Source organism: Saimiri boliviensis, chromosome 15, assembly GCF_048565385.1.
Source record: "Saimiri boliviensis isolate mSaiBol1 chromosome 15, mSaiBol1.pri, whole genome shotgun sequence".
NCBI classification, from domain to species: Eukaryota; Metazoa; Chordata; class Mammalia; order Primates; family Cebidae; genus Saimiri; species Saimiri boliviensis.
This window is the reverse complement of record NC_133463.1, coordinates 29,053,582-29,079,739: the sequence shown is the minus strand read 5'-3', so window position 1 is coordinate 29,079,739 and position 26,158 is coordinate 29,053,582. Positions and strand designations below refer to the sequence as shown.

The window sequence follows — 26,158 nt, the reverse complement described above, 5'->3', positions numbered from 1 at the left end:
CATGCTTCTGGGAGGCTGTGATGTGCAAAAACATTTAGAAAACCAGGTCGAGGACACAAAAAGGGCAAACTATCTATCTGACAACAGATTAATAACCAGAATATATAAGAAGCTCAAACAACTTTAGAGGAAACAGTTTAACAATCTGATTTCGAAAATGGACAAAATCGGCCGGGCGCGGTGGCTCAAGCCTGTAATCCCAGCACTTTGGGAGGCCGAGGCGGGTGGATCACGAGGTCGAGAGATTGAGACCAACCTGGTCAACATGGTGAAACCCCGTCTCTACTAAAAATACAAAACATTAGCTGGGCATGGTGGCGCGTGCCTGTAATCCCAGCTACTCAGGAGGCTGAGGCAGGAGAATTGCCTGAGCCCAGGAGGCGGAGGTTGCGGTGAGCCGAGATCGCGCCATTGCACTCCAGCCTGGGTAACAAGAGCGAAACTCCGTCTCAAAAAAAAAAAAAAAAAAAAATGGACAAAATCTCTGAATCTCCAAAGAGGACATATAAATGGCAAACAGGTTTATGAAAAGCTGCTCTACATCCAGCCCATGTTCCCAGCAGGAGCACAAGAGGACCCAGTTTCCCAGGAACCCTAGAGAAGGGACGAAGTAGGCAGTTCTGGCGTCTTCTCAGCCTGGTGATGTCATCCTGGCTTTTCGGGGGCTGAACTCTTCCTGGAATTCTCTGGAGGAATTCTGAATGCATCAGTCCTGACAGCTGGAAAGCAACGCTGAAGGGACCTTGTGGAGGAGACAAAAAGACAGAAAGCAACACACTGTGAGTCCCCTGCTCCAAGCCAGCCCAGTCCCTGGGCTCCAGTCTTACACTGGCCTATGCTTTCCCCACCCTTTTGACCTGGACAGCTTCTGTTTCACCCTTAAGATCTGACTCAATAGCTGGGCATGGTGGCTCACTTTTGTAATCACAGCACTGGGGAGGGCAGATCATGAGATCTGAAGTTCAAAACCAGCCTAACCAACATGGTGAGATCCTGTCTCTACTAAAAATACAAAAAAAAAAGAAAACAAAAGCCGGGCGCGGTGGCTCAAGCCTGTAATCCCAGCACTTTGGGAGGCCGAGGCGGGTGGATCACGAGGTCGAGAGATCGAGACCATCCTGGTCAATATGGTGAAACCCCGTCTCTACTAAAAGTGCAAAAAATTAGCTGGGCATGGTGGCGTGTGCCTGTAATCCCAGCTACTCAGGAGGCTGAGGCAGGAGAATTGCCTGAACCCAGGAGGCGGAGGTTGCGGTGAGCCGAGATCGCGCCATTGCACTCCAGCCTGGGTAACAAGGGCGAAACTCCGTCTCAAAAAAAAAAAAAAAAAAAAAAAAAAAACAACAAAACAACAAAAAACAAAAAACCAAAAAAAAAACCCTACCTGGGTGTGGTGGCATGCGCGTCTGTAGTCCCAGCTACTCAGTAGGCTGAGGCAGGAGAATCGCTTGAACCTGGAGGCAGAGGTTGCAGTGAGCCAAGACTGCAGCACTGAACTCCAACCTGGAGGACAGAGCAAGGTTCCGACTCAAAAAAGGTCTGACTCAAGGTGCGTCTCCAGCTTTTCGAACTTTACTTACCAATCTAAGACACCCAGGGAAGATGGTGATGACCTGTGAGCATAAGACAGACCCATCGAAGGACACCACAGTGTGGACTACCAGCAGGAGCCCACTGGACCCTTCATCTAAGGAAATACTAATAAATAACCAAAGCGAGCAGCTCACAGAGCTAGAACACACCCTACAGTCATGCTCAAAACTCCTGGACTACAAATAAACGAATCTGCTGATGAAGTCAGCACAGGAGGGTGAAAACGGCCCAGGTGCAGCCCAAGCTCTTGTGCCTGAGGACGACGGGACGGAAGAGCACAAGGGGTGGAGGGTACTCGGGGCCAGAACACAAGGAGAAGCAGTAATTTTTGATTAGGAAGCGCCATGGCTCCTGAGGCTCGGGGCAGGCAGTGGCTGTGCGGACAATAGCACCTCGGCTCCCACCTTGAGGCATCCTCAGGTCCACGAACACAGTGCACTTGGGGGTGAGACGCTCCCTCCGGTACCCATGTCCCCACTGCCCAGAACAGCATCTGCTGGGGAAGCGACGACTGCACACTCAACCAACATACACACACTCAGTTTTGTTAAAAATAATCCACTGGAGCCGGGCGCGGTGGCTCAAGCCTGTAATCCCAGCACTTTGGGAGGCCGAGGCGGGTGGATCACAAGGTCGAGAGATGGAGACCATCCTGGTCAACGTGGTGAAACCCCGTCTCTACTAAAAATACAAAACATTAGCTGGGCATGGTGGCGTGTGCCTGTAATCCCAGCTCCTCAGGAGGCTGAGGCAGGAGAATTGCCTGAACCCAGGAGGCGGAGGTTGCGGTGAGCCGAGATCGCGCCATTGCACTCCAGCCTGGGTAACAAGAGCGACACTCCGTCTCAAAAAATAAAAATAAAAAAAAAAATAATCCACTGGAATGAACACACTGAAGCAACAGTGCTCACCTGCTCTGGTAGGAGAGAACCGGGAATGAAGCAGAGGGGGATGTCGCTGACCTTTACAAACTTCAAAACGTTCAAGCAACATGAGCATGTCACTTACTGTTTTAAAGTAACGTTAACATAGCAGCTTCTGAGCTGGAAGTCAGATGAGATGGAGTGCTCGGGCAGGGGTCCTGGTGCCTGGCAGGAAGCAAGAGGGAACTGCAAGGTGAGCTGCAGGGGCTGAGGCGGTCACTGCCCACTGACCTCGCGAGCACAGCTGACCTGTCCCGACGCTCAGGCGGAAGCGGAACAGCCATGACCAACAACTGAGGCTGCAGAAACACTCTGAATAAGCAAAAAGGGAGGTGAGATGTGGGGACAGAAGGGTTTCCACAGTGCAAGCGATTCACGCCAGAGTATTTTCTTTCCTAATCCCTCCATTTCAACTCTGGTTGACAGCTGAATTCACTGTAGGTTTAACCACAGATTTGTTATAGGAAATTCGAAGGGGATAACCACCAAGCGATCAGAAGAAAGCCTATTCGGGTAGATCTAGGCGATGGAGGAGTTGAAAATCAACACCAGATGAGACTGTCATTTCCAAGGAAACGCAGTGGTGATCTTTTTCATTATTATTTCACCTTGATGACTTGAATAAAAGATGTTGTTTGAAATTTCCGAAAATGTTAAATGTTCGATTAGTTACACTGAAACAGAATTTCTCTCAAGCAATCTGTGAATGCTACAGATCAAAGAGGGGAAGCTCAAAAATACTGTACCTTCCTCCCAAGAGGACTTTTTAAATGTAATCTCTATCCTTGGAAAACAAGCAGTAAAGGATCAAGGATCAGCCTCACCAGGAAAGCAGGATCAACCACACCACCCCCACCCACCTCATGAAGGGAGCACACATGGAGGGCTGCCCACTGCCTGGAGATTCAAGTCCAGGGGGACTAAGTGGCCAGAAAGATCAGTGCAGCACAGATCTCTCTAGCCACTTTGCAGGCCCAGCAGAGTGCAGTCCACACTGCACTCTGCTGGGCCTGCAGCTCCTGACCTCTGCAAGGCACTGGCAGAGACCTTGCTCAGGTCATGAAGTCAAGTCCTCAAAGCCTTTCTTGACTGCCTGAGGGAAGAGATACAACCAGGATACCGGAAAGTGCCCAAGGAAGCATGTGCACCTGATTTCATGTGGACAGTGGTGGCTGGAGGTACATACCAAGCTTTCATTTCCACGAGTGCCAGGCAGAAAAGAATGGATGAGCAGGGGCACAGACGAGGCAGAAGATGACATGGAGTTACCTGGTCATAACTTTCCAACCTCCCCAAAGTCAAGAAACCACTTGGGAGCAGCGACTGTTCATAGTAAAAAGATATTATGTACAGAAATAAGTAGAAAAATCAGAAATCATAATGCTTAAACAGAACTTAAAACCATTAACACTTCAAGGCCATTGGGCTCCTAGTCTGCCTGACACATGTGAGTTGGATGAGATGGCTCAGAGCACTCACAATGACTTGGCCTTCTGCAAGCCAATTCTTCTTAGGAAAGGTAGGCTTCTCTACAGGCTGATCTTTTACCCCCCAATATTGTAACAGAATACACTACAGTTTTCTTGTGCAAATATCACAGCTTGATACCAGTGCAGTCTTACGCTGGGAGAGACACTGTCTGGCAGTGCTTCCAACATGTGGGTTCTTTGCATCCAGCAATTCTCTCTAAGAGTTTGCCTGAAGAAGCAAGCAAAAGCACAGACACAAACAAAGAGACTCACGGCAGCGGCACTTTCAGGTCTAAAATGAAATTTCTGCAAATTACACGATCATTGATGAACTGTGACTTTAATCTCTCCAGCTCAAGTCCTCCTCAGATTCCTCAAGGAAAAGAAAAATATCAACTCCTTAAGATCCACTACAGAGAAGATTCCCTGGCAAAGAAGACACCCACTTTGAATGAGCTGTGCACTGAGGCAGCCCCTGGTGGATCCTTCTTTCATTTCAAATGGTATTGCTGTTGCTGGCCACACGGGATCCTCCTGGAAGAGTCCACAGCATTGGTGAGCTGTTTCTTCTGTACCTTTCTCCTCATTTTCGGAACTTTTGCAAATAGTATATACAACCTAGAAAGGAGAATAAACACAGCTACTGGTGTGCATCTGCAGGTGTCTCCTAAATGTTATGAGGCCCCAACGTCACCTGTGAGGGTTCCCAGAGCAAGAAAACTCCTCCAGTGCTAGTTTCCATAGTGAACAAGAGGCTACACCATCATCAAATGCATAAACACATCAAACTTAAAACATGTATCAGTAGACATAGTTCCAAAGCAGGTTCACTTACCCTTTCTCGGACTAAGGTTTGGTCTATAAAGACTTACTTCTCGGCAGGGCACAGTGATTCACGCTTGTAGTCCTATCACTTTGGGAGGCAGGTGGATGGTCTGATCTTGAGACCAGCCTGGGGAACATGGCGAAACTCTGTCTCTACCAAAAATACAAAAATTAGCCAATGTTCCCAGCCACTCGGGAGGCTGAGAAGGCAGGATTGCTTGAGCCCAGTTCAGCGAGACTTCAGGGAGATAAGATTGTGCCACTGTACTCCACTGGGTGACAGAGCGAGACCTTATCTCAAAACAAGTCTTGTCTATTGCATTCAATTAGATGAGCCTGCAGAAAATAACATTAATTAACAATATCTACAGGAATTACAAAGCAAACTTTTTTTTTAAACCAAAATTGTCTTTTTTTTTTTTTTTTTTTTTTTTTGAGACGGAGTTTCGCTCTTGTTACCCAGGCTGGAGTGCAATGGCGCGATCTCGGCTCACCGCAACCTCCGCCTCCTGGGTTCAGGCAATTCTCCTGCCTCAGCCTCCTGAGTAGCTGGGATTACAGGCACGCGCCACCATGCCCAGCTAATTTTTTGTATTTTTAGTAGAGATGGGGTTTCACCATGTTGACCAGGATGGTCTCGATCTCTCGACCTCGTGATCCGCCCGTCTTGGCCTCCCAAAGTGCTGGGATTACAAGCTTGAGCCACCGCGCCCGGCCAAAATTGTCTTTGTTAGAGGATTCTACAAAATAACATCATAAAAAGACAAAAAAGTCACTGTCAGACAGAGGACTCCAGCAACAACCAGGAGGACACCTAGATCTTTAGAGCAATGCCAAAGCTGTGGTTACTTCCACCGACCAAAATGCCACAGCCTTCTAAGAAGCAGTTACGACTTAGAGAATGAAGAGATATAGTCGAGGGCAAGGGCATAAGGCCTAACACCTGAAATGAAGAGGTTATGGGCAGATGGCTAAGCCCATTTTTTAAGGTCAGGAAATTAACACCAATGTGGCTAAGGCCGTAAAATTAGTAAGGGCAGGCCGGGCGCGGTGGCTCAAGCCTGTAATCCCAGCACTTTGGGAGGCTGAGACGGGTGGATCACAAGGTCAAGAGATCGAGACCATCCTGGTCAACATGGTGAAACCCCGTCTCTACTAAAGATACAAAAAATTAGCTGGGAATGGTGGCACGTGCCTGTAATCCCAGCTACTCAGGAGGCTGAGGCAGAAGAATTGCTTGAACCCAGGAGGCGGAGGTTGCGGTGAGCCGAGATCGCGCCATTGCACTCCAGCCTGGGTAACAAGAGCGAAACTCCGTCTCAAAAAAAAAAAAAAAAAAAAAAATTAGTAAGGGCAAATTGGCTAACTCAAGAAGTCAAGTCCAAGTTGGTAAATCCAGATGGACATATATGCAGGCAGGTAAGACAAAAAAGGTAAATCCATGAAGCCGAAGCCCTGGGGTTTAGTGTAGTATAAAGTCACAGGGGAAGACCAAGAAATTAAGGATAGATGGAGAAATCCATGTCAGGCCACACATTACTAGCGTGAGGCCAGGAGGTTAATGAAGCCAATATTGAAGGCCAGATGGTAGAAACCATGAAGATAGTATCTGATGAGTAAGGCCTGGGGATTGACAAGGCGAAAACATTAAGACCCAATACAAAGCCAGAGTTCCATACTGTGTACCCAAGGGAAGCATATTAGCACGAGCAGGTTAATGCAGGAAACAAGCCCGGGTACCTGATGCTAGCTATGTGAAGCTAGGTAGCTGACACTAGGGGTGTACGTCTTCCTGGGGAAGCCTAGGAGGTCACATCCAGGACGTTAAACGGAAAGATAGTAAGGCCGGTTTTATAAATCCAGGTAAGTAGGGACAGGTGAACAAGGACAGGAGTATGACAATAGATAAGTAAGGCCAAAGAATCAAGGCCAGGGTGCAAAGAACTAGTAGCTAAGGCCATGTAGATATGAGGCTGTGCGTTAAGAACAATGAGTAAAAAGCCACTAAACTCAGACCGGGGTAAGGCCAGAGGATAATGATACCTACTTGAGGCCAGTAGCCGTAGAGTACAAAAGACCAGAAAATGAGATGAATTGTGAATAGCAACTGGAAGGTTATGAAGGTAAGATCAGTTGGGTACTAGTGGTTGGTTAAGACATGACCTTTACATCAGTGGGGTATGGACAGGTGGGTAAGGCAGGTGCATAACACCAGGAGATTCATACTGAATGCAACAGGCCAGGAGGTTTATAAGGCAGGTAGTTAATTCTAAGTTGGCAACACCACAAGGTTAGGACTGGGTCAGGAAGCCAAGAGATTGAAAAGGTGGGGTGGCTGAGCCCAATAAGTTAAGGCCTCCCTAAATATATGTAGGTAGGTAACTCCACCTGGGTAATAGTAAGAGGTTAAAGCTAGGTCAGGTGGTTAAGGCCATGTGAGTTGGAACAAAAGGTTAAGGACAGGTGGGAATGCCATGTTGGTAAGCTACACTGATCATCTAGGTGAATGAGGCCATGAGGTTAAGGCCAGGTGGGTAAGTCCAGGTGACTTAAGTCTGGCGGTGGGGTGGAGGTAAGTCTGGGGAATAAGGGCAAAGGGATAAGTCCAGGGAAGTAAACCTAGAGAGGTACATCCAGTGGTTTAGACCTGGCAGATAAAACCAGCAGTTTACGGACACTTGTGTAAACCAAGTGTGGAGGCCATGTGGGTCATGTAAGGTTGGTAAGACTAGGTGGGAACACTAGGGGCTAATCCAGGTTTTTAGGGCCATGGGGTTAAGGTCCATAGGGTTAGGCCAGGTGGGTAAGACTAATGGGGCGTGGCCGGAGCCATAAACAAAATGGGGAGTAATGGCAGTGGAGTAAGGCCTCATGGCAATATCACATGGGTCTTGAACAGAGATCACCGGCGGCAAATTAAAGCGAGGCGACTAAGAACAGGTGGATAATGGCGAGCAGGGGAAGTTTTCCCCAGGTGAGTAAGGCCAGGATGATTAGTGCCATGAAATTAAAACTCAGTGAGTATGACACCAGGGGGTTAATAAAGCAAGATAGATAATACCAGGTTAGTAATACCATGAGGATAAGGTGACGTGAGGAAGCCAATGAGCTTAGAAAGTTCTGCTGAGTGCGGTCAGGTTGTTAAAACCAGGTGTTCAGGTAGGGCATGGTGGCACCCACTGGAAATCACAGCACTGGTTGCATAAGGCCAGCAGATTCATACTGGATAGTAAGGCCAGGAGGTTCATAAGGCACGTAGGTAAATCTGAGTTAACAGATCCATGAGTTTAAGACTAGTCAGGAAGCCAAGCAATTGTAAAGGCTGGGTGGCTAAAGTCAGTAAGTTAAGGCCTCCCGGAATAGAGCTAGATGGCTAACTCCACTTGGTCAATACTTAGAGGTTAAAGCTAGGCAGATTTGGCCAGGAGGTTAAGGCTGTATGAGTAAAACCAAACGCTGAAGGCAACGTGGGGGTGCTAGATTGTAAGCTACGTTGGTCAGGCCATGAGGTTAGGGCCACATGGGTAATGCAAGGTGTCTGGGATGAGGGCATGCAGTTGGGGATAAAGCTAGGGAATAAAAGTAGGGGGGTGATAAGACCAGGGGTGAAAATCCAGTGGTTTAAGGCCTGGTAGGTAAAACCAAAAGGCTAAGGACAGTTGTGTTAACCAAGTGCAGTGCCCACGTGGGTCACAGATGGTTGGTAAGACTAGATGGGAAAACAGGGTAGCTAATCCAAGTTGTTAGGGCTATGACGTTAAGTCCCACAGGGTTAGGCTAGGTGGGACTACAAGGTGGCTAATCCCAAGTTGTTAGGGCCATGACGTTAAGTCCCATAGGGTTCAACTAGCCGGGGAAGGCGAATGGGGTCTGCCCAGGGATGTAAAATGTGCTGCATAAAGCCAGGGAGTCAGTTAGGCAGCTCAATAAGGCCTCATGAACAAGATCAACTAAGGTAGGTCTTGACCAGAGATTGAGGCCAGCAAGTTAAAGCCAGGTGAGTAAGAACAGGTGGACAATGTTGAGGGGAAAGTAATGGTCAGGTGGGCAAGGGAAGGACTTTTAGGTCAGGAAATTAAGACTTGGTGAGTATAGTCAGGACATTAATAAAGACAGATAATGCCAGGTTCATAATACCATGAGGATAAGATAAGATAAAATAATAAAGCCAATGAGCTTCGTAAGTTCTGCCGAATGCAGTCAGGTTGTTAAAACCAGGTGTTTAAATCCAGCAGAATAGAAGACTAGTGCCAGGCCAAGAAATCAATGAGGGAAACACCCAGTCGGATGAAAGGCAATTCTCCAAGCCAGCCAAATGATGACCCAAGATATCACTGGGTAATGGGGCTGGGGCTGGGGCTGGGCCATGGAGTTGGGGGTAAAGCTGACATGGGCTAGGCCTGGGCCTGAGTCCGCCTGGGCCATGGAGTTGGGGGGAAAGATGGGGATGGGGATGGGACTGGGACATGGAGTTCGGGGTAGAACTGGGGATGGTGCTGTGCCTAGGCCTGGGCCATGGAGTTAGGGGTAAAGCTAAGGATGGGCCTGGGGCTAGCCCTGGGCCAGGAAATGGGAAATGGGGTTGGGGGTAAAACTAGGGCTGGAGCTGGGGCTTGGCCTGCGCCTGGTCCTTGGCCATGGAGTTGGGAGTAAACCTAGGGTTGGGGTTGGGGCTGCGGCTGGGGCTGGGGCTGGGGCAGGGACACGGACAGGTATATGGAGTTGGGGGTAAAGCTATGGCTGGGGCTGGGCCTGGGCCTAAGACATGAAAGTAGCGGTCAAGCTAGGGCCAGGGCTGGGGCTGGGACTAGGCCTGCGCCCTGGATTTGGGGTAAAGCTGGGGCTGGGCCTGGGCGATGGACTTGGAGGTAAACCTGGGGCTGCAAGGGCCTGGATCTCGCACTTGGCCTGGTCCTGGGCGAGGTGACTGGGACATGGGGTTGAGGGTAAAGCTACGGCTGGGCCTGGGGCTGGGACATGGAGTTTGGGGTAAATATGGGGATGGGGTGAGGGACGGGACACGCGGTTTTGTCTCAAGATGGGGCTGGGCCTGGGCCTGGGCCTGGGCCATGGAGTTGGGGGTAGAGCTAGGGCAGAGGCAGGGTGTGGGGGTGAGCCTAAGTGTGGGGGTGAGCCAGGGCCTTGGCCTGGGCCTCAAGCTGCAACATGGAGTGGGGTTAAAGCTAGGGATGGGGTTGGGGTTGGGGCTGAGGCTGGGTTTTGGGCTCGGTCTGAGCCTGGTACATGGAATTAGGGGTAAAGCTGGGACTGGGGCTGGGCCTGGGATTTGGGCTGGGCCTTGGACTGGGACATAGAGTTGAGGTCAATCTGGGGCTGGGGCTGGGGTCGGACCTGGGCAGGTGCCTATGCCTGAGACATGGAGTGGGGGGTAAATCTCAAGCTGGGGCTGGGCCTCAGCCAGGGTCTCAGATAGGGAGTTAAGGGGAAAGCTGGGGCTAGGGCAGGGTCTGGGGCTGAGGTTGGGACCGGGCCTTAGCCTGGGCTTGGGAAATTGAGTTCCAGGTAAAGCTGGGGCTTCGGCTAGACATTGGCCTTGGCCTGCGCCTGGGCCTGGGATATGGAGTTAGGGGTAAAGCTAGGGCAGGGACTGGGCCAGGCCTGGGCTTGGGACATGCAGTTGGGGGTAAAGCTGGGTTTGGGGGTGGGGCGGGGACTTAACATGGGGTTGGGGGGAAAGCTGGGGCTCTTGCTGGGCCTGGGTCTGGACCTGCCTCTGGCCCTGGGCCTCCGACATGGAGTTGGGAGAAAAACTGGCAGTAGGGCCGGGCCTGGACCTGAGCCTGTGCCTGGGCCTGTGACATGGATTTAGGGGTCAAGTTAGGGCTCGGGCTGGGGCTGGGGCTGGTCCTGGACCCGGGCCTTTACCATGGCGTTCCTGGTAAAGCTAGGACTGAGGCTCAGGCTAAGACATGGAGTTTGGGTTAAAGATGGGACTGGGGCCGGGCGCGGTGGCTCAAGCCTGTAATCCCAGCACTTTGGGAGGCCGAGGCGGGTGGATCACGAGGTCGAGAGATCGAGACCATCCTGGTCAACATGGTGAAACCCCGTCTCTACCAAAAATACAAAAAAATTAGCTGGGCATGGTGGTGCGTGCCTGTAATCCCAGCTACTCAGGAGGCTGAGGCAAGAGAATTGCCTGACCCCAGGAGGCAGAGGTTGCGGTGAGCCGAGATTGCGCCATTGCACTCCAGCCTGGGTAACAAGGGCGAAACTCCGTCTCAAAAAAAAAAAAAAAAAAAAAAAAAAAGATGGGACTGGGGCTGAGTGGGCCTGGGCCTGGAGATCCAGTCCAGCCAATTACATCCAATTAAGAGTAAGAACACGTGGACAATGGCAGGCAGTTATGGCCAGTCCCGTGAGGCCAGGATTTTTAGTGAAAGCCATGAAGACTGGGTGAGTAGGGCAAGGAGGTTAATAAGGCCAGACGAATGATGTCACATTCGTCATACTATGAAAATAAATAAGGTTGTGAATGCAAACAGGTTAATAAGGTTGGCTGACTTTGGCCAGGTTGTTAAAACCAGGTATCTAAATCCAGCTCAGTAAAGGACTATTTCAGTAACCCCAGGCTGGGAAATCAATAGGAAAGCCACCCAGTAGGGTTAAGGGCAGGCGTCCCCAATCTTTTTACACGGGGCGGCCCGTTCACCGTCCCTCAGACCGTTGGAGGGCCGCCATACACTGTGCTCCTCTCACTGACCAGCAATGAAAGAGGTGCCCCTTCCTGAAGTGGGGTGGGGGAGTGCAGATAAATGGCCTCAGGGGGCCGTATGCGGCCTCCAGGCCGTAGTTTGGGGACTCCTGGCTCACACTGTCTCCTTTTCTCAGACCCTGGGGCTTAAGTGACTTGTTATTTAATAGAGACCAGGGTGCAAAGGACAGGCACCTGTGTTAAAAGGTGCTGTCTCCTAGAACCACAGGGGACTCACAGTGGTTTCATTCCATCAAATAAATTATTTTTCAATGGTGTAAATACAGGATTTGATGAAAAGAGTCCTGAGTTCAAATAATAGAATTTGATAGCCAGACATAGATACAACAGTTTATTTAGATTTTGACAGAGGGTCTCCCTCTGTTGCCCAGACTCGAGTGCAGTGGCACAATCATGGCTCACTGCAACCTCAACCTTCCAGGTTCAAGTGATCCTTCTACCTTAGCTTCCTCCGTAGCTGGCACTACAGGCGCTGTCACCACACCTGGCTAATTTTTTTTTCTTTGTGGAGATGGGGGCTGCAGAGGGCGGGGTGAAGGGCTCTCCCTATGTTACACAGGCTGGTCTCAAACTCCTGTACTCAAACGATCTTCCTGCTTGAGTCTCCCAAAGTGCTAAAATTTCAGGTGTGAGCTACCTGTCCAGCCCTGAATTCTTAAAATTATCTGCAGCACATGTGAATAGAGTTTGTGAACTGTGTAAGAACTTCAAAGTCATCATGGGCATTCACCTGAGAATCTTTTAACAGAGTTAGGCTTTTGCAGGAATCACAGCCAGCCAGTAAATATTCACTCATTGCTGACTCTTTTTCAGGCCCTCTGCTGTATGCAAAGATACAGATTTCGTAGGAGTTGTCACTATCCCATTAACTACAGTCGTTTGAATAGAAGGTGCCTGGGGGTGAAGGGTCATCAACTCCAATATCTAATTCAGACAATGCCTGCTCCCAGCCCATCTGGCCCCAATCCCATAGGCACTCTAAACCATGATTGGCAACTCTCTGAGCAATACTTGAGAAACCTAGTCCAAGATAAAGGACAGCTGAAAGCTATGCTGCAAACCAAGCTAAATATCAATTGCAAATGTAAATTTCCTAATTGTCTGACAATGAAAAATAATACAATGTAAATGATAGCAGGAATGGGCTGGGGATCATGGCTCGTGCCTGTAACCCCAGCACTTTGGGAGGCTGAGGTGGGTGGATCACTTGAGGTCAGGAGGTCCAGACCAGCCTGGCTAATATGGCCAAACCCAGTTTCTACTAGAAAAAATATAAAAATTAGCTGAGCGTCATGGCATGTGCCTGTTATCCCAGTTACTCGGGAGGCTGAGGCTGGATAATCACTTGAACCCAGGAAGAGGAGGTTGCAGTGAGCCAAGATTGTGCCACTGCACTCCAGCCTGGGCGATAGTGAGACCCTGTCTCCAAAAAATAAGTAAATAAATAAATAATACCAAGAGTTCAGAGCTTTTAAAAACATATATGCGAGGCTGGGCATGGTGGCTTACGCCAGTAATCCCAGCACTTTGGAGGCCGAGGTGGGTGGATCAGTTTGAGACCAGCCTGGCCTACATGGTGAAACGCCATCTCTACTGAAAATACAAAAATCATCCAGGCATGATGGCAGGCACCTGTAATCTCAGCTACTAAGGAGGCTGAGGCAGGAAAATCCCTTGAGCTCAGAATTCGGATGTTGCAGTGAGTCGAGACTGTGCCGTTGAATTCCAGACTGCACAACAAGAGCAAGACTGCATCTCAGAAACAACGACAAAAATAGGCCGGGTGCAATGGCTCACACCTATAATCCCAACACTTTGAGAGGCCTAGGCGGGCGGATCACAAGGTCAGGAGTTCGAGACCAGCCTGACCAACATAGTGAAACCCAGTTTCTACTAAAAATATATAAAAATTAGCCTGGCATGATGTCATGCAACTGGAATCCCAGATACTCAGGAGACCGAGGCAGGAGAATCACTTGAACCCGGGCGGCAGAAGTTGCAGTGAGCCGAAAATGTGCCAGTGCACTCCAGCCCAGGCGACAGGAGGTCAGGAGTTTGACACCAGCCTGGCCAGCTTGGTGGCAGGTACCTGTAGTTCCAGGTACTCTGGAGGCTGAGGCAGGAGAATCACTTGAACCTGGGAGGTCAAGGTTGCAGTGAACCAAGATTTGCACCACCACACTCCATCTCAAAACAAACAAAAAGAAAACAACAGATATATGTGGAAAAAGTCACCAAAAGAGTGTCAAATTTAAAATAAAATGTTTAAATATGGATTGTTTTTTCTTATTTCCCACATTACCTCAGTTCATCAGTAAGTAGCAGGCTGTGTGATGTCTCATGCCTGTAATATCAGCACCCTGGGAGGCCCAGGTGGGAGGAGTGCTTAAGCTCAGGAGTTTGAGACCAGTCTGGGCAACATGGTGAGAACTTCATCTCTACAAAAAATAAAAACATACTTTGTTCCTTCTCCATTCCCACTGCTTCACTTGACTAGCCTTAAAAAAAATAAATAAAGGCCGGGCGCGGTGGCTCAAGCCTGTAATCCCAGCACTTCGGGAGGCCGAGGCGGTTGGATCACAAGGTCGAGAGATCGAGACCAACCTAGTCAACATGGTGAAACTCCGTCTCTACTAAAAATACAAAAAATTAGCTGGGCATGGTGGCGCGTGCCTATAATCCCAACTACTCAGGAGGCTGAGGCAGGAGAATTGCCTGAACCCAGGAGGCGGAGGTTGCGGTGAGCTGAGATCGCGCCATTGCACTCCAGCCTGGATAACAAGAGCGACACTCTGTCTCCAAAAAAAAAAAAAAAATAGCCAGGTGTGGTGGCATACACCTGTAGTCCCAGCTACTTGGGAGGCGAGATAAGAGCATACCTGAGCTGGGAGGTGAAGGCTCAGTGAGTTCTGATTGCATCACTGCCTGGGTGATGGAGTGTAATCTTGTTTCAAAAAACCAACAAACAAAAACCAACCATCTGCAATTCTCCACCATGTCAAATGAACATAGTGGGAACAAGAAACAAAGAGGTGGAAGTCTAGTCTCACTTCAGGGGTAGCTATTCCTAGTATCTTGCCAGACTTTTAGTAGTACTCAGTAATACACTATAGCTGAAGAGCAAAGCATATTTTGTTTGTTTTGAGATGGAGTGGAGTCTTGCTCTGTCACCCAGGCTGGAGTGCAGTGGTGGGATCTCAGCTCACTGCAACCTCCGCCTCCCGGGTTGAGCACTTCTCCTGCTCAGCCTCCCAAGTAGCTAGAATTACAGGTAACCACCACCACAACCAGCAAATTTTTATATTTTTAGTAGAGACAAGGTTTTACCATGTTGCCCAAGCTAGTCTTGAACTCCTGAGCTCATGATCCTCCCACTTTGGCCTCCCAAAGTGTCATGTGTTTACAGACATGAGCCACTGCACCTGGCCTGTTTTATTTTTTTCAGACAGACAGTCTCTCTGGAGTGCAGTGGTGCTATTATGGCTCACTGCAGCCTTGACCTCTAGGGGTCAAATGGTTCTTCCCCACTTGGCTTCTGGAATAGATGGGATTACAGGCACATGGTACTACACCTGACTATTTTTAAATTTTTTTTCTGGCTGGACACTGTTTATAAGGCCTGTAATCCCAGTACTTTGGGAGGACAAGGCTGGCAGATCACAAGGTCAGGAGTTCAAGACCAGCCTGGCCAATATGATGAAACGCCATCTCTAATAAAGGAAAACAAAAACAAAACTGAGCCAAGCTTGGTGGCCAGCACCTGCAGTTCCAGCTACTCTGGGGGCTGAGGCAGGAGAATCACTTGAACCCAGGAAGTGGAGGTTGGAGTGAACCTAGATCTCACCACTGCACTCCAGCCTGGGTGACAGACCAAGACTTTGTCTCAAAAAAACATTTTTTTTTCCTTAGAGACAAGATCTCACTATGTTGCCCAGGCTGATCTTGAACTCCTGGCCTCCTCCTCCTCCCTTAGCTTCCCGAAGTGCTGGGAGTGCAGGCAGTACATGAGCCCCCATGTCCAGCCAAGAGAAACATTTTTATTATTTATTTATTTATTTTTTAAGACAGGGTTTCACCATGTTGGTCAGGCTGGTCTTGAACTCCGGACCTCAGGTGATCTGCCCGCCTTGGCCTCCAAAGTGTTTGGATTACCGACGTGAGCTACCACGTCCAGCCAAGAAACATTTTTAAAATGAAATTTATCTATTAATCACCAAGGAGTTAGAATTATTTTCATATATGGCTGGAAAATATGGTGTTTCTTTAAAAAAAAAAAAAAAAAAAAAAAAACTAGTGTTTTGGCCGGGCGCTGTGGCTCACGCCTGTAATCCCAGCACTTTGGGAGGCCAAGGCGGGTGGATTACGAGGTCAATAGATCAAGACCATCCCGGTCAACATAGTGAAACCCCGTCTCTACTAAAAATACAAAAAATTAGCTGGGCATGGTGGCGCGTGCCTGTAATCCCAGCTACTCAGGAGGCTGAGGCAGGAGAATTGCCTGAACCCAGGAGGCGGAGGTTGCAGTGAGCCGAGATCGCACCATTGCACTCCAGCCTGGGTAACAAGAGCGAAACTAAGTCTCAGAAAAAAAAAAAAAAAATATATATATATATATATATACGTATATATATATATATATATATACACATATATATATATATACACACACATATATATATATATACACACATATATATATATATATATATATATATATATATATATATATAAAATTAGCTGGTCATGGTGGCGCGTGCCTGTAATCCCAGCTCCTCAGGAGGCTGAGGCAGGAGAACTGACTGAACCCAGGAGGCGGAGGTTGTGGTCAGCCTAGATCGTGTCATTGCACTCCAGCCTGGGTAATGAGAGCGAAACTCTGTCTCAAAAAAAAAAATTAAAAAAAAAAAAAACCAAAAAAACCCACAAAAAACTTGTGTTTCGTCTTCTCTTGATATCTTTTTTTTTTGAGAAAGTCATACTCTGTCGCTTGAGCTGGAGTGCAGTGATGCAATCTCAACTCACTGCAACCTCTGTCTCCCAGGTTCAAGTGATTCTTCTGCCTCAGCATCCCAAATAGCTGGAACTACAGGCACCTGACATCATGACGGGCTAATTTTTGCATTTTTTTTTTTTTTTGAGATGGAGTTTCGCTCTTGTTAGCCAATCTGGAGTGCAACGGCATGATCGTGGCTCATCGCAACCTCCGCCTCCTGGGTTCAAGCAATTCTCCTGCCTCAGCCTCTCGAGTAGCTAGGACTACAGGCGTGCGCCACCATGCCCAGCTAATTTTTGTATTTTTAGTAGAGATGGGGTTTCACCTTGTTGACCAGGTTGGTCTCGATCTCTTGACCTCGTGATCCACCCACCTTGGCCTCCAAAAGTGCTGGGATTATAGGCATGAGCCACTGAGCCCGGCCAATTTTCCCATTTTTAATAGAGACAGGGTTTCACCATATTGGCCAGGCTGGTTTTGAAATCCTGACCTCCTGATCCACCCGCCTTGGCCTCCCAAAGTGCTGGGATTACAGGCATGAGCCACCACACCTGGCCATCATTTACTATTATTATCAAGTATTATATACTGTGCATAATTGTATGTACTGCACTTTTTTTTTTTAGACGAAATCTAACTGTGTGTCACCCAGGCTGGAATGTAGTGACATGATCTCAGCTCACTGGAACCTCTGCCTCCGGGGTTCAGAGTCCTGAATAGCTGGGACTACAGGCGTGCACCACCATGCCCAGCTAATTTTTGTATTTTTAGTAAAGGGGGGTTTCACCATGTTAGCCAGATGGTCTCAATCTCTTTTTTCTTTCTTTTTCTTTTTTTTTTTTTGAGACAGTTTCGCTCTTGTTACTCAGGCTGGAGTGCAATGGCACGATCTCGGCTCACCACAACCTCCGCCTCCTGGGTTCAGGCAATTCTCCTGCCTCAGCCTCCCGAGTAGCTGGGATTACAGGCACGTGCCACCATGCCCAGCTACTTTTTTGTATTTTTAGTAGAGACGGGGTTTCACCATGTTGACCAGGATGGTCTCGATCTCTTGACCTTGTGATCCACCCGCCTCGGCCTCCCAAAGTGCTGGGATTACAGGCTTGAGCCACCGCGCCCGGCCTCTTTTTCTTTTTTTTAAGACGGGGTTGCACCATGTTGGTCAGGCTGGTCTTGAACTCCCGACCTCAGGTGATCCACCTGCCTTGGCCTCCAAAGTGCTTGGATTACAGGCGTGAGCCACCATGCCCGGCCGGTCTCAATCTCTTGACGTCATGAGGCACCCGCCTCAGTCTCCCACAGTGCTGGGATTACAGGTGTGAGCCACCTGACCCGGCCGCTGCTTCATTTTTTTGTTGTATTGTATGTGTGTTTCATCCAATTATTCATGCAAAACACCAAGAACCTGAATGTCTCACACTCAAGACCAGGCGTCCCCAAACTTTTTACACAGGGGGCCAGTTCACTGTCCCTCAGACCGTTGGAGGGTCGCCACATACTGTGCTCCTCTCACTGACCACCAATGAAAGAGGTGCCCCTTCCTGAAGTGCAGCGGTGGGGCTGGATAAATGGCCTCAGGGGTCCGCATGCGGCCCGCGGGCCGTAGTTTCTGGACACTTGCTCAAGACCTTCCAGTGCAGTAACAATATCAAGGAACTGACACCACATTATCACAACGAGAAGCCAGACCCCTCACCGGTCATGATTACCTAACAGACCACCTGTTTCCTCTTGAGCAACTCCTCTTCCTTAACGCTTCTCTAATTCCTGTTTTCCTACTACTGTAGTTAACATTTCTTCCCTGCTATATAAACTCCTGATTTTAGTTGGTCAGGGAGATGGATTTGAGATTGATCGTCCTTCTCCTCAGCTGCAGCACCTGATTAAGCCTTCTTGCCCGGCAATACTCATTGTTCAGTGATTGGCTTTCCGTGCGGTGAGCGATGGTACCCATATCAAACTCCTGGCATCTTGGTAATGATGCCAGCTAAAACTAACTCTCTCAGACTAAAAGCTGTTCAGGCTTTTTTAGCTTCTTGAGATGGACAGACTCTATCTTAGCTTCTTCATTTTAGTTATTTTTGCACCATTAAGTATGTAACTATCGTATATATGTATGCACCCAGGCTGACACTGGGCGCCTCCAGGAATGCATTTGTTGATAAGAGGCCGAATTAATTGGTACTAGCAGAGCCTGGGAATGCAGGTGCTGTCGAGCGCCCAGAGCCCTCGTTATCTATAAGCTGTATGTCTTTCCTAACAACTTCACCCCGCACATCTGGCACTGTTTTATTTCTCATATACTAGTTTATCTTTTAACTTTTTGCTTACTCTGCTTTTGTGAAAAATTTGCTTCAGCTAGGTTCCCCCTCCCTTTTTTTTTTTGAGACGGAGTTTCGCTCTTGTTACCCAGGCTGGAGTGCAATGGCGCGATCTCGGCTCACCGCAACCTCCGCCTCCTGGGTTCAGGCAATTCTCCTGCCTCAGCCTCCTGAGTAGCTGGGATTCCAGGCACGTGCCACCATGCCCAACTAATTTTTTGTATTTTTTTTTTTAGTAGAGACGGTTTCACCATGTTGACCAGGTTGGTCTCGATCTCTCGACCTTGTGATCCACCCGCCTCGGCCTCCCAGAGTGCTGGGATTACAGGCTCCCGGGTCCCCCTCCCTTTTAAAACTAGGGTATAGGCCGGGCGCGGTGGCTCAAGCCTGTAATCCCAGCACTTTGGGAGGCCAAGGCGGGTGGATCACGAGGTCAAGAGATCGAGACCATCCTAGTCAACATGGTGAAACCCCGTCTCTACTGAAAATACTAAAAATTAGCTGGGCATGGTGGCGTGTGCCTGTAATCCCAGCTACTCAGGAGGCTGAGGCAGGAGAATTGCCTGAATCCAGGAGGCGGAGGTTGCGGTGAGCCGAGATCGCGCCATTGCACTCCAGCCTGGGCAACAGGAGCGAAACTCCGTCTCAAAAAAAAAAAAAAAAAAAAAAAAAACTAGGGTATAGGCCGGGCGCAGTGGCTAACGCCTGTAATCCCAGCACTTTGAGGGGCCGAGGCAGGCACATCATGAGGTCAAGAGATCGAGACCATCCTGACCAACATGGTGAAATCCCATCTCTACTGAAAAATACAAATATTAGCTGGGCATGGTGGCTCACGCCTGTAGTCCCAGCTACTCGGGAGGCTGAGGCAGGAGAATTGCTTGAACCCAGGAGGCGGAGATTTCAGTGAGCCAAGATTGCACCACTGCACTCCAGCCTGGCACCTGGCGACAGAGTGAGACTCCATCTCAAAAAAAAAAAAAAAAAAAAAAAAAAATCTAAGGTATAAAAGACTACCTAACTTTTTCTTAAGGGCCAAGAGAATTTTGGGCATTAGCCACCTCTCGGGCGTAATAAAGGACTCATAATTCAATCTCAGAGTGTGGCACATTCCTTGACTCACTCTGGTACAACAGTAACACTTTTTTTTAGTTAAGGAAGTCGAGAAACGTTACATGACTTCCTCAAGTTCCTACAGCCAGAAAAGGGCAGTGCTGGGTTGGAACTCCGCTAGTCTAGCAGCTAAAGTTAATGTAAGTAAGCAACATGCTAGCTTGTCTTCCACCGTAACTATGTGAATATGAACCCTAGCTCTTCACTTAAAGCCCAGCAGCCCTGTGTGAGCTGTGTAATCTAAAAGAACCTCAGTGAGCTCCTGTGGGAAGGGGGTGTGATACTTTTCTTGCACTGGAGTTGGGATATGTATGTGAGATAATTTGTCAATGCTCTCCAGCTGGAAACCACTAGGAACACACCTATAGTTAAGAAAGTTGAGTTGAATTACCATTGAAAAGAGGGAAAAATGCAAACAATGGGAAACCTGGGGGTGTGTTCAGTAAGAGGATGTTAGAAAATGTTATTAAAGGATCTGGGTTTTTGTTATCTTCTTTGAGAGAAGTTTAAGAAAGCATAGCTTTTTTCTGAGTTGGATAGGGTCAGGAAACTGGCAATTCTATGAATGTATATCCTCATAAATCTTACCCACAGGGCAAGTAGACTCTATATCAGGTCTAAAGCTGTAATTAGGCTGGGTGTGGTGGCCCATGCCTGTAATCCCAGCACTTCAGGAGGCTGAGATGGGAGAACTGCTTGAGCCCAGGAGCTTGAGACCAGCCTGAGCAATGTAGCAAGACCCTGTCTCCAGGAAAAACACTTTTATTTTTTGAGATGGAATCTCACTGTTTCCCAGGTTGGAGTGCAGTGGTGCAATCTTGGCCGACAGCAACCTCTGCCTTTCGGGTTCAAACAATTCTGCTGCCTCGGCCTCCAAGTAGCTGGGATTACAGGTGCATGCCACTGTGCCTGGCTAATTTTTTGTATTTTTAGCAGAGACAGGGTTTCGCTGTGTTAGCCAGGAGGATCTCAACTTCCTGAACTCATGATCCGCTCCCCTCGGCCTCCAAAAGTGCTGGGATTTCAGGCATGAGCCACCGCACCCAGCCATCACAATTTAAAAAAAAAAAAAATCAGCCAGGTGTCATGGCATGTGCTGCGATCCCAGATACTCAGAAGGCTGGGGTAGGGGGATTGCTTGAACCCAGGAGGCCAAGGTTGCAGGAAGTCATTTTGTCACTATACTCCAGTCTGGCTGACAGAGTGAGATGCTGTCTCAAAATAAAAGCTACAATTGGCAATGAAGCAGCAGATAGTTCTATTAGTCAAAACAACCGCGATATTTGTGGGTTGAACAATGTTTATGCTTTGTCTGTTTTCAGTTATGATGCTGGAGCGGTCTTATTCTGGTCTAGATCCATCCTGGTCACAGAGAAGTCTTGTCTAACAGTGTTGTGGAAAACTGTTCATGATCATGTTTGGCAAGAGAACCAGGCCAGATCTATTGCAGAATATGAGGTATCCGTCCCAGGGCTGGACTCACAGGTGTTGGAACCACAGGGGTTATGACTCTGATGGTGCATACCCAAATGCCGTCCCAGACCTCTGAGCCACAGTGACACAGGTAGGTGCATTCTGGAGAGGCTAAAAGACAGATGTCCCATCAAGGAGTAATGACACATTTTCCTCCTTGGCTTCAGACATTACATGAAGTTATTTACATGAGGTCAGTGGTATTTCAGCCCGGGGAGAATTTTGGACACAGCAAAGAGGGGCCTGCAAGTTACATGCCCTATCCTGTGCTCTGCCTTTGCCTCCTTCATGCAGCAAATACGTAGCGCATCTCAGAGCTGGGCTAGATACTGTGCCACCCAGCACCTCATGAAAAAGGCAGAGACGCAAACAGTCTAGCTGAAAAACTGTAAAAGCATGTAGTGTTCGGTGATGGCAGTGATGTCCACACTTGCCTGTACCCTGGAATCGCCTGTGAATCTTTCAAAACTCTAATGGCTGGGGTCCCATCCCACTGAGTTAAGTGACCTGGGCTTCCACTCGGGGCTTCCAGCTTTTAAAAACTCCCTGGATTGGCCGGGCGCAGTGGCTCAAGCCTGTAATCCCAGCATTTTGGGAGGCCGAGGCGGGTGGATCACGAGGTCAAGAGATCGAGACCATCCTGGTCAACATGGTGAAACCCCGTCTCTACTAAAAATACCAAAAATTAGCTGGGCGTGGTGGCACATGCCTGTAATCCCAGCTACTCAGGAGGCTGAGGCAGGAGAATTGCCTGAACCCAGGAGGCGGAGGTTGCGGTGAGCCGAGATCGTGCCATTGCACTCCAGCCTGGGTAACAAGAGCGAAACTCCGTCTCAAAAAAAAAAAAAAACAAAAACAAACAAACCAACCAAAAAAAAACTCCCTGGATTGGCTGGGCATAGTGGCTCACGCCTGTAATCACAGCACTTTGGGAGGCCGAGGCAAGTGTATCAGGAAGTCAGGTGTTGGAGACCAGTCTGACCAACACAGTGAAACCCTGTCTCTACTAAAAATACAAGTATCAGTTGGGTGTGGTGGCGTGCACCTGTAGTCCCAGCTATTTGGGAGGCTGAGGCAGGAGAATCACTTGAACCTGGGAGGTGGGAGTTGCAGTGAGCAGAGATCACACCACTGCACTCCAGCCTGGGCAACAGAGCAAGGCTCCATCTCAGAAAAACAAAACAAAACTCCCTAGGTGATTAATGTGCAGCCAAGTTTGGGTACTACTGGTTTAATTAATCATTTTTACAGGTTTGGTGGGGGTTGGAGGGGTGGAGTCGGGGTGGGGAGTGGGCAGTGGAGGGTGTCACAGATGTTGAATTGGATAAAAAGCTTTTGTCCCTCATTCCAGGCACTTGAATTTAGATGTAAAACATGGCATAGTATTTCAGGAGATTTACGGATCCCAAGAAGAGAATAAGGGACCGCCTGTGGGACTTGCGGTCCCCAAGCGAAAAAAGTCCAGCTGCAGAGTGTCCACCTTCAATCAGGGTGACAGGGAGCTTTCTGTCCTGTCCAGAATGGTGCTGGCCCTTTGTGTCAATCTTTATGTGCTGTAATAACAAAACACCCAAGACTGGGTAATTTGTAAACAACAACAGCAACAACGACAACAACAAACCCAGGAATGTATTTCTTACAGACCACGAAAGAGACCAAACTTCCTCTGAGGAGGGAGTCGCAGGCACTTAGGATTCCCTCCCCCTCTGTCACATCCACTGTGCATCTCAAGAGAAGAGAGAGCAGGCCAGGCGTGGTGGCTCACGCCTGTAATCCCAGCACTTTGGGAGGCCGAGGCGGGTGGATCACGAGGTCAAGAGATCGAGACCATCCTGGTCAACATGGTGAAACCCCGTCTCTACTAAAAATACAAAACATTAGCTGGGCATGGTGGTGCATGCCTGTAATCCCAACTACTCAGGAGGCTGAGGCAGGAGAATTGCCTGAACCCAGGAGGTGGAGGTTGCAGTGAGCTGAGATCGCGCCATTGCACTCCAGCCTGGGTAACAAGAGCGAAACTCCGTCTCAAAAAAAAAAAAAAAAAAAAAAAAGAGGAGAGAGAGCAGGCCCGCTGGCGCCTCCTGTCTTCTCCCTGAAAACAACAGGCTAGGCCTTGGGGAAACTTCAGAAGGTACTATTTTTACCTAAAACAAGATCAAACCAGAAACCTTTTCACATGTGAGTCCTAAAACTGTAAACCGGAACCCTTTCATATGTGATTCCTGAAACTGTAAACAGAATCCTTTTCACATGTGAGCCCTAAAAACTATGAACCTAAGATTCTTCCACGTGTAACATCTAAAGTATAAGCCTATATAAAGGCTGAATCTCCCTTTGTTAGGGGAGCTTGGCTATTAAGCACACATGCTACCAGGCTACCAGCTGTAATAAAAGTTCCTTCCTCCAGGATTCGGTGTCCGAGAGATCCTTCCCGCGGCCGCTCCTGCTGCATTGGCAGGCTACAACAACACTGTAAATATCCACTTTACTCTGTGTAGACACAGCCAAAATCAATCAGTATAATTGATTACTACTCTTAATTTTTCTGGAGACACAATTTTACCAGGACTCTCTAATACTTGGGCCGTTTGTAAAGTTCCCTCTCCTGCTGTTGACAGCTACTAATGAACTTCCGCAATTTCTCTGCAGTTCTGTCAGGTGCAAGAAGATAGGACCAGAGGCCCCTTCCTCAGGGAGGGTGCAGGTGCACAGCGAGAAGGACGGGAAAAGCTCGCCTTCTGGAGCATGTTGCTGATGGTCCTTAGCAGGGTTTGGGAGTGGTGCAGGCACAGGAACATTCCTGGGCCTGGGGTGGCCTCGGGGGAGGTTTCTGAGCAAACTGAGGCAGTCCAGGAGAACCAGGGTGGCCACAAGGAGGAGGCCTGGAAGGGAAGGGAAGGGGCAGGAAGAGAAGCTTCAGCCCGGATGGGCTGCCTGTACCACCTGTCCTCCATTCTGGCCACCTTCGCCCATCCTTTTCTGCTTGGCACTCCCTCATCCAAAGACATCCTCCCTCCACCCGTTTCCAACACTTTTCCTTCAACCCCTGAGAAATCACTCGAGTTATTACAAAGCACCACTCTATTCTAGGGCTAGAAGCCAGCTCCCTGTGAAGGTCTGGGGATGAGCTTGGACAAGGGTGTCGAACCCTGAGCTCACCCAGAGAAAGCCTCCATGTTTTGATCAGGGAAACCCGGACCAGATGGTGAAGTGGCTGCGCCAGACTTGTGACCCAGTGTTTTATTTTATTTTTTTATATTTATTCTTCTTCTTATTATTTTTTCGTGACCCAGTGTTTTAAAAACAGAGGGGTGAGAAAGCCTGACTTTTTTGGTGGTTGTTGTTTTTTTTTAAAATGGAGTCTTGCTCTGTGGCCCAGGCTGGAGTGCAGTGGCATGATCTTGGCTCACTGCAACCTCTGCCTCAGGGTTCAAGCAGTTTCCCCTGCCTCAGCCTCCAGTAGATGGGATTACAGGCACCCACCACCACACTCAGCTAATTTTCGTATTTTTTAGTAGAGATGGAGTTCTGCCATGTTGGCCAGGCTGGTCTTGAACTCAGGTGATTCGCCCTCTGCCTCCCAAAGTGCTGGGATTACAGGCGTGAGCCATTGCATCTGGCCAAGCCTGACTTTAGAGCTGGCTAGGATCTGCCTACTATTTGTAGCTGAGGGACCCTAGGCCGGAAGGCAGGAAATCTCCCACGCTGGGCCTCAGTTTCTCCTCTATGAGTGGGCATAATGATAGCTCATCAGGCTGTTTGGAGATGAAAAGAGACTTGCCTTATTTAGCGAATGGTGAGACCGCTATTTATTCTTTGCAGGAGACGTCTGTTGCTGTTCCAGTCTCTCCTTAGACCCGAGTTTTCTCCCCTTTCTTCCCAGGCAGCCGCCCCTCCGCACCGAGCGAGCGGGAGCCCGGGCCGGCTTGGTTCTCACTGGGCGCTGGACACGTGCTGGGCCAGCACTGCAGGGACACTGGCCGAGCTGCTGGATGCAGAACTGTGGCCGCGGCAGGTGAGGGCGGTGGCTGCAAGGCTGGCCGAGGAGGCCACCATTTTGTAACTGTCTCGAGGCGCGGCAGGATTTTCCCGGGACTCTGGTCTCTTGCTTTCTTTATCTCTCTGTCCGTCTTTACATCAGCTTCTCGGTGACACGTGCGGCCCGGCCGGCCCGCGGAGCTTGCGGAACTTTCGGTTTAACACCCGGGATGTCCGGCTGCAGCCGTCTTGGGACCGCCCGCCGACCTCCAGCTCCGCTCGAAGCGAAAGCGACATTTTCGTAGTTACTGCGTGGGGTCCACAGGCAGGCGGGACACCCCGCCCACCACACTGGGCCCCGGGCCTCTGCCGGACGCTCCTGGTCTCAGCCACTCCGCTCGGCAGCTGTGCAGCGCCCCCTGCCGACGCAGTGAGAGTAGTGCCACCCGGGGTCCTTGTCCTGCGGAGAGATGGGCCCCAACCGCGACCTCCAGCCTAGTTCTGGAAGGATTGGGCAAATCATTAATTCATCATTCATTCCTTCAAATGGCCCACTGGATGCCAGGCTGACATTAAGCCGGGCGCAGAACACCTAGGGAGAACAGGACTCTTAGGGGAACTGCCACACTAAATCAGACTCAATGAGTTTTGTTCACAGGTCTTTTCTGAGACCTGAAAAGGGATGAGAGCCGGCTGTGTGGGAGGGAACGATGGGATAAATGAACAGGGTCCTGGGA

General features: G+C 49.1%; 1 long non-coding RNA gene across 3 annotated transcripts; it reads right to left on the bottom strand.

The window, feature by feature from the left end:
• Positions 1-645: 645 nt before the first annotated feature.
• On the bottom strand, positions 646-25,813 carry LOC141581438 (uncharacterized). 3 transcript variants are annotated; one of them, XR_012514045.1, is made up of 4 exons: positions 25,225-25,813; positions 2,602-4,603; positions 1,385-1,503; positions 646-742 (listed from the first exon to the last, which is right to left on the bottom strand). It is a non-coding gene; the product is annotated as an uncharacterized LOC141581438 (long non-coding RNA). The 3 variants fall into 3 exon arrangements; XR_012514046.1 differs by having other exon boundaries at positions 1,385-1,454; XR_012514044.1 differs by lacking the exon at positions 1,385-1,503.
• Between the last annotated feature and the right edge of the window lie 345 nt (positions 25,814-26,158).